The following is a 7,875-nucleotide window of genomic DNA, read 5'->3' on the forward strand; positions in this document are numbered from 1 at the left end:
CTTTCTGAAAAAATGTGCCACACAAGTTTTCCCCATCTGGAACGGTGGGGTGAATGACAGCTGGACTGTTGGGAGGCTCTGGAAACACTTGAGGTGAGTGGGCCTCAGGCAACGTGGGCTGAGGCCCAGCACAAATGACGCAATCCTGGCCTCTTCTGGAGGGCCGGCTTGGAAGGAGGGGGAAGGCTTCCATAACAAGAGTCCCAAGGCATCCATAATGAGATTCCCAGCCCTGTTCCCTCAACCAGAGGTAGCAAAATTATCCACAGACCAGAAACCCTGCTCTGGCTGGAGCAGAATCCTAGGAGCTACTCTTGGAAGGAGAGCCTGTTTAATCTGGAGCAACAGGGTCTCAAAATGAGTGGTATTCATGTGCACCTGGGGAAATGCTTTGGGTAGGGGAGAGAATATGTAAATATTTATTGGCAGTGGTTTTAAAAGTCTGGGGAGGGATCTTGTAAATGAAAAATTTTAAATATATTTAATTCTCAAATGCATCTCATATAAGGCAACAGTCGATTTTAAATCTAAAGGTTTGATTTTTTTCAACCTACCTTAACTTGATAATCAAATATTAACTGAACCGTTTTTGAACTCTGATTTTGCACTAGTTAAAAATCTTATTTCTGAAGCCTATAGGATTTCTGTCCAGAGGGGTTTGGCCCACTTGCCAATCAGCACTTTGGTATATAAGCTGGTCTCCATAGATCAGGTTTGACATACATATAAGAGCAGTGTTTAACACCAATAAAAATAAAATGGTCTTGACTCTAATTCACAACTTTTTAGTGGAGATAACATATTTGAAGCTTTAATAAGCACTCTGCATTGATAATATTTGAATAATTATGGATGATATTTGGTCTCTGGAATTCAAAGAAAAAAGTTAAGTGATAAATCACCTTCACAGAAAAAATATGTGTGTGTGTATATACATATATAATATGCATACATATGTATGTTTATATATTATATATAATATGTTTATGTGTAATCTTCATGGACTGGTCACATCATTGTTATGATTGGTACTCCAAAAGCATCATCACAATAACTATTATCTTCATTCGATATGGGTGTAGCTCTACATACAAGCTCTACTTTGTTTTGGTATGGATTCAATAAACCTTTGTTGATTTCCTCCAGGGTGCCAGGTTCTGTATTAAGAAGCAGGAATTGAAGTGAATTTGCTCTTGAAGTCACATTTAGTAGAAGATACAAACATGGAAGCAAATAGAGATGAAAATAAAAGTGCTAAAATAAAGAATGAACAGGAAGACAAAAGGAAGAATGTGCAAACTCTGCCCACAGCAGGGGACAGAAGGTAGGGAAGCCTTTCTGGGGGAGATGGCATTGGGAATGGCTCCCAGCCCTCGTGTCCCATCCCTGGGACTGTACCCACAGTGTGTTGAGCAGTCCAGCTCTTAGACTTAAAGCAAAAGGTAGGGAAAGGTTCCGACGCCGGGCTGGGAGAGGTGCTGACCAGCTGGGCCTGGAGTGCCTCAGCAGGAGTGGGGAATGACCATTCTGATTAAAAGTGACAGCCGGCCCTCTGCAAGATGTCAACAGGACCCTCAACCAACTTGCAATAAAGGACTGTGCTCATTTACTAAACAGTGACGTGATAAAGGCAAAGCCTATGGGCACAAGGCTCTCAATTCGCCTACCCTTGAGGGATGGCCTCAACAGTGAGGCTGCTCCAGGCTCTTTTTATTTGCTTTGTTTTTTGATGTTGTTGTTGTTTTTTGCGGTGCTGGGGAATCGAACCCAGGGCCTCGTGCTCTACCAACTGAGCTTTCTCCCCAGCCCTGCTCCAGGCTCTTGTGCCTGCTCTTCCCTCCACCCAGAGTATCTTCCTCCTTGTTCTGGGCAATACAGACACCAAATCACCAGGAAGCCCTCCTGATATCCCAGCAACAGGCTCTCCTGACATCCTCCACTGCATTCATTCATGGATTCACTACAATTACTGCGCACCTACCATGTGTCAGGTATCGTCACGGTGGTGAACAAACAGGCAAAACACCCCACCTTCTGGGAGCTACATCCTAGAGTAGGGACTTGGACAATTAGCAAAATAAACATGGAAATACAGTTTGGGAAAAGAGTAGGGAGTTAGAGGCAGCCCAACCTGGCTGGAGGGAGCGCTATAGCATTGTTCAGAACTGCGTGGTGCTAACAAGGAACAGCCTGACTTGGCGTAGACCCACCATCATCTCAGTTCTCTCCAGAGAGTGAATCTCATTATCTGAACCCAAGACAGGTTTCCCCCAGCACCACCACCACCACTGACTTGGAATGCCACTAAACTAAAGAGGGATAAGTACACAGAGGAAACAGAGAAGGGAGAGGGAATGGGGAATGTGGGTGCAAGAGGTTGCGATTTTAAATAGAAGTCTTTACTAAGGTGATATCTGAGCAAAAATCTTGGAGGAAAAGAGGTCCAAGCAGAAGCAACAGGAAGTTCAAAGGTCCTGAGGCAGTAGAGAGTAAGCAGGGAAAATAATGAGAAAGGCAGTGAATGGGAAGACAGACTACACAGGGCTCTCCAGGCCTTTGAGATGAACCCTTCCTAACACCAGAGTGAGATGAGAAGAAAGAGACAGGCTCTAACTCAAAAGTAGAAGCTGGGTGGAGAACAGATGAAGGCAGAAATGGGGTAGGGGGTGCTGTCACTGCCAAGGAGTCAGACAAGGAGAGGTTCGAGAATGCTCATTGGATTTAGCAAAATGAGGACATTGGCAACCTGGCAAGAACTCTCTCAAGGGTGACACTCTGATTGGAGTGGATTCCTGGGTGAATGGGAAGTAAGACTTTGGAGATGGCAAATGCAGATATCTGTTTTAAGAGTTTAGCTGTAAAGAGAAAATAACTGGGGCCATTTTCCTGGAGGAAAAAATGGGCTAAGAGAAGGTACCTTTGGATGGCAGAATGATAGAAAAGAAGCAGCAGAGAAGGGAAGACTGATGGTGACAGAGAGGCAAGGGGGACACTGGGCAATGTCCTGGGGCAGCCAGGAGGGCCTGGGATGGATGGTACAGGTGGAGGGATGGCCTTCGCCAGGGCATGGGATGTTTATTCACATGACAGGAAAGAGGCAGAGATAAGACACAGGCATGTGGTGGGGCGGGGGATGCTGTGGGGACAGAAGCTCATGACAGTCTCCTCTGATGGTTTTTATTTTTCATGGAAGTGGGAAGCCAAGTCATCCCCAGAGAAGAAGGATAGGCGAGTCAGCTGGACTGTCAACTCCATGAGGGTGGGACCTTGTCTCTGGCTCACTCATGGTGTCCCGGGTGCTAGTACAGTGTGGGCCACACGCTGCTGTTCAGGAAACATTTTTTGAATGACGAATGGTGGAACAATTGAATGAGCCCTACATGGTCTCCAGCCAGATGCCCCGTGCTATTCTGACTCAGTTGTATTCACAACCATCAAGGCCTAGGGCTGCCTCGGGCCTCCAGCAAGTCTCCTCCCTGCCCTTCCTCTCTAGCTGGGCCTAGAAGGGCGCGGCTTAGGCTTCCTGGTAAAACCATGACCTGTGCTGTCCAGTCTGACAGCAGCACAGCACATCACATCTGGGCCCGCTCATGCTCACCTGGTCACCCTCATCTTGTCATATTTGTTGCCAACCCCACCAAGGAGGGCACCCCAACCACCACCTCAAAGCAGAAAGGAAAGTTTAAAAATGATATGAGACACACCTACCTTTCTACTGCTCCTCCAAGGCCCAGGGAATGTCTCTCTGTTATTATCATTAATATTCTGTAATTGTTACTAACAGTTTAAACTGTTTGGAATCTTCTGACTTCTGTCTGAGGCAGAGCAGTGGACGGTGGAGGCCAGGATTCTGTGGGGGTCCTTCAAGCCGGGTCTGGGTCAAGGAGCCCTCTGTCACATCGCACTCAGCAGGAATTCACCACAGGAGTCCCGGGATGCAACACATACCGTCTAGCCACAAGCCCCTCCAACAACGAAAACGATGGCCCCTATGCAGCCCTGTCAGGTAGTCCTCCAACTTCTGGGTGAACTGCTGGTTTAAAAGCCAGCTGCCAGCTGGGCGGTGTGGTGCATACCTCTAATCCCAGTTTCTTGGGAGGTTGAGGCAAGAGAATCACAAGTTTGAGACCTGCTTTGGCAACTTAGTGAGACTCGCAGCAACTTAGCAAGAACTTGTCTCAAAATGAAAAAATTAAGAAGGGCTAGCAATGTACCTCAGTGTTGAAGCATCCCCAAGGTTCCATTCCCAGGACCAAAAAAAACCCCAGCTCCCAGAGAATCAGTTGCCTCAAGTGTCTGCAGAGCCCTGTGCATCTAAGTCACCTCTTCTATCTTTATTTAGAATGCTGGCTTCCAGCCTCAGAGCTGGGGAAGGCGGGACGGCAGGGGGTGGCCCAGCAGTTTTATAAACAGGTAACACATTGGTACTGGGAACTCATTTCAGCTGTCATTCTGAGCTACCTCTTGGTCATATCTGAAGAAGGGTGACAATCATCTCTCAGTTCGCTCCTTGGTCCCCAGGGCATCAGAAGAGCAGCCAACCACCTAGGGACAAGGCCTTTAATTTCTTCCCTGTCAGGTTAAGAGGAGGCTGGGCCAAGCTAAAAGGAAAGGTAGGAGAGAAATTTATTTAGTCAACAAATATTTATTGAGAACCCACACATATGCCAGACACTGTTCTAGATGCTTGGGATGTCTGAATAGACAAAACCGGTGAACTGCCCTGTCTGTGGATCTCCGGTGAGGGGCAAGGTCGAAGTTCAGGGGAGACCATCCCTTACAAAACTGACTTCCCTTCCTCCAGTCAGGCGCATGCTGGGCCATCTGCTCAGAGTGAGTGGCAGCGCCGGGTCCTTTCAGAACTTCGGTTGACATGAGGGAGGCCCAGAGACTTCCACTCTGACCTGCTGTACCGGATCTGCTGAGAGCCATCAGCACACCCCATCTCTCAGAGATGAGAACCATTCAGCAATCAGCGAGATCAGCACCAGCCACGGTTGGTGGTAAACCTGGGCGGCTCTGGGGGAGGCCATGAGGTCAGCTCCTTGACACCTGCTTCCTGCCTCAGCAGCCACAGGGGAAATACCACCTTCGGAGGAGGTGGAGCCTGTCACCCAGATAAGCAGCTAGATCAATGCCGCCCACTTCAACAGGAAAACACTTTCTAAGAAGCAGTTCTTCCTCCTCTGGGGTTTGCCTGGCAAGTAGAAGCCGTAGCTGCAGATAGCAGCTAGATGGTGGGTTATGGGATATCTAGCAGCTAGATGGTAGGTTAAGGGAAACACTCCTCATTTTTAACAGCCAACTCCTCAAGTCCAAAGAGTTTCCCAGAAAGAACTTTGTAGAGAAAAAAATAACACATCTATCACTGTTTACAAACACTTCAAACAACTTAGGCTCTATCTTTTCCCTGTCAAGAGTAATAAAAAGGAACTCCTGACATCTGTTTCCTTTAAGGAACATGTTGGGGGAAAAAAGAGAGAAAAGAAAGGAAAAAAAAAAAAAAAACATATAAATCCACACGCTTACTTGATGACGACAAAGCAACACCCAACTCCTGGATCTACTGGGGCCACAGTGCTCCCCTTCCATAGAGGAATTCTTTATAGAATAACATGAGGGAGATATCCAGGCCAAACACAAGTCACTCCAATGTTATAAAATCCCCAGAGCTTACCAAAAAAAGTCAGAAAAAATACAGAGACCATTGCATGAGATGTTTCCTCCTATGCAAAATTCAGGTCTGGATCCACGACTCTCAGGTAGAGTAGGGTGGCTTTTTCAAACCACATGTGTCATCCCACCCCAATTCCCACCCCTGAAGATCCTCCTGTGGCCAGGAATCACCCCATCCTGACTCATTCTTCCTGGGCAGCTCCACACCCAGCAGGTATCAGAAGTCCCTGGCGGGCTTGGTCAAACACGAATCACTGGGCCCCGGCCCAGCTTTCGAGTCAGTAGTCTGAGATGCAGTTCTGACAAGTTTCCAGGTGCTGCTGGTGCTGCTGGTCGAGGGACCTCACTGAGAATCCTCCAGGTTTTTGAGATAAACAATGGTTAAGAACAGCTGGTTTCGAAAAGAAACCTCGTGCTGCTTTGTGCGAAGTCACAAAATCAAGCTTCTTTTGAGGCTGACAGTGTGGCTACGTACCATGAAATGCTAAGAAAGTGGCTTTTAGACGCCACAATCAGAGGTGAGCCAGGACCAAGGCTTTACCTGCATCTGGGTTCCCCGGTCCTCCCACTTGTGGATCTCATGCTGGCCCTATTTGTCCCAGGTGAAAACAAGGCAGGGAACCATCAGTTGCTCTTTAGCTGGAACAGGATGCAAGGAGAATAGGACATTGGTTCCCTCCCCACATGAGGAAAGAAGCCCTGTCCCTTGGCCACAGTCCATAGCCTCTCAGGGATTGACACTCAGGCCACCTGGCAACAAGAGAATGCAGGGACAGGCACCCCTGGCTGCTGCAGTCACCCAGTCCTGGAGCACAGCCCACGGCTGTGGCAGGCACTGTCATCAGAGGTGAAGGCCCCGTTCTCAGAATTCAGGAGAGTCCTTGCAGCAACCCAACTTATAGCATTTACACCAAAGTCATGTCAACTTTGGTCAAAGTGCCCAAAGGTCAGCAATGGTCTCGATCATGATATAGAAAGAAAATGGGCTCTGGCTTCACAGAAGGAAAGTCAGTCTGAAATAGGCAGACTCCGAGAATTTACTCTTATTTCCCAGCATGTTCTCATGGCACGTGGGATTACATTGTCTCATCCTTATGTATCCATGGAGGAGCGGGTGTGTAGCATCCTCCGCTTCCTGCAGGGCAGGGAACCTGTTTGTCAGCACTTCCAAGCCAGGTGCCTGGAACACACTAGGTCCTCAGTTAAGGACAGTGGAGTATCTCCCTTCAATTTGACTCCTGAAGTCAACATCTCCCAAAGTGGGAAGCACCATCAAGGGCAGGACCAGGGGCCCTGGGAATCTAGTTCAGCTCGAGGGAGGCAGCGCAGTCTAACAAGGAATCTGCAGCGATGGAGGAAAGATTCCTTCATTCTACTGGCTTGCAGGGCCCTGTTCCTGAATATTTAGTTGAAATAATTAAGCCTATTGCCCCCAGGCAGTCAGTACTGAGAATTCAGAAATGATCCTGTTGTTCTTCCAAAGAGTTAATGATCTTCAGACCTTGAAAAGATCCTGTATTTTTGGCTGGTTATCAAAATCAACCACTGGAAGAGGAGCTGATTACAGGCTGCTGAGAGCCTCACTCCATGGTGGGGTGTGTGTACGGGGTGAGGAGGTAGGACAGAGGAGAGGGCTTCTGTTCACACCCGCTCATACATGTGCACACATGTAAGGCAACACCAAAACTCAGGTATTAGCGATTCACTGAGTCTTCCACTGGGGCGGTGGTTCTGGCAAACATGCCCCTGACATGTATTCTGGCCTGGACATTTATTCATTCTGTTGCTTGCCTGTCTTAGATCCATCTCAAAGTGCCCTTAAGTATGGGGTGCACTATGGACAGGCCAGAGGATTTGATCAGTCCTCCTGGATTTTCCTCTATGGTAATCTAACCCCCACACCCAATCCTGCCACTAGTCACTATGATGACACTAAATGCTGGTTCACAGCCATCACAAATTCACTTCTGCATTTGCATAAAACTTTTGACAACACATCAGTCCACTGGATACTCTACAGGAAGTCCATAGAAATTTCTTCCCCCCAACCCCACCCCCCGTACTGGGTTCAGGATCTTGAACATGCTAGGCAAGTGCTCTACCACTGAGTTACATCCCCAACCCCAGAAACTTCGTTTGGAACCCCAAAACAAATAAGTTTGATTGTTCCTAAGGAAACTATATACTTACTTTCCCCCT

Source organism: Sciurus carolinensis, chromosome 9, assembly GCF_902686445.1.
Source record: "Sciurus carolinensis chromosome 9, mSciCar1.2, whole genome shotgun sequence".
In the NCBI taxonomy this organism is placed as follows: domain Eukaryota; kingdom Metazoa; phylum Chordata; class Mammalia; order Rodentia; family Sciuridae; genus Sciurus; species Sciurus carolinensis.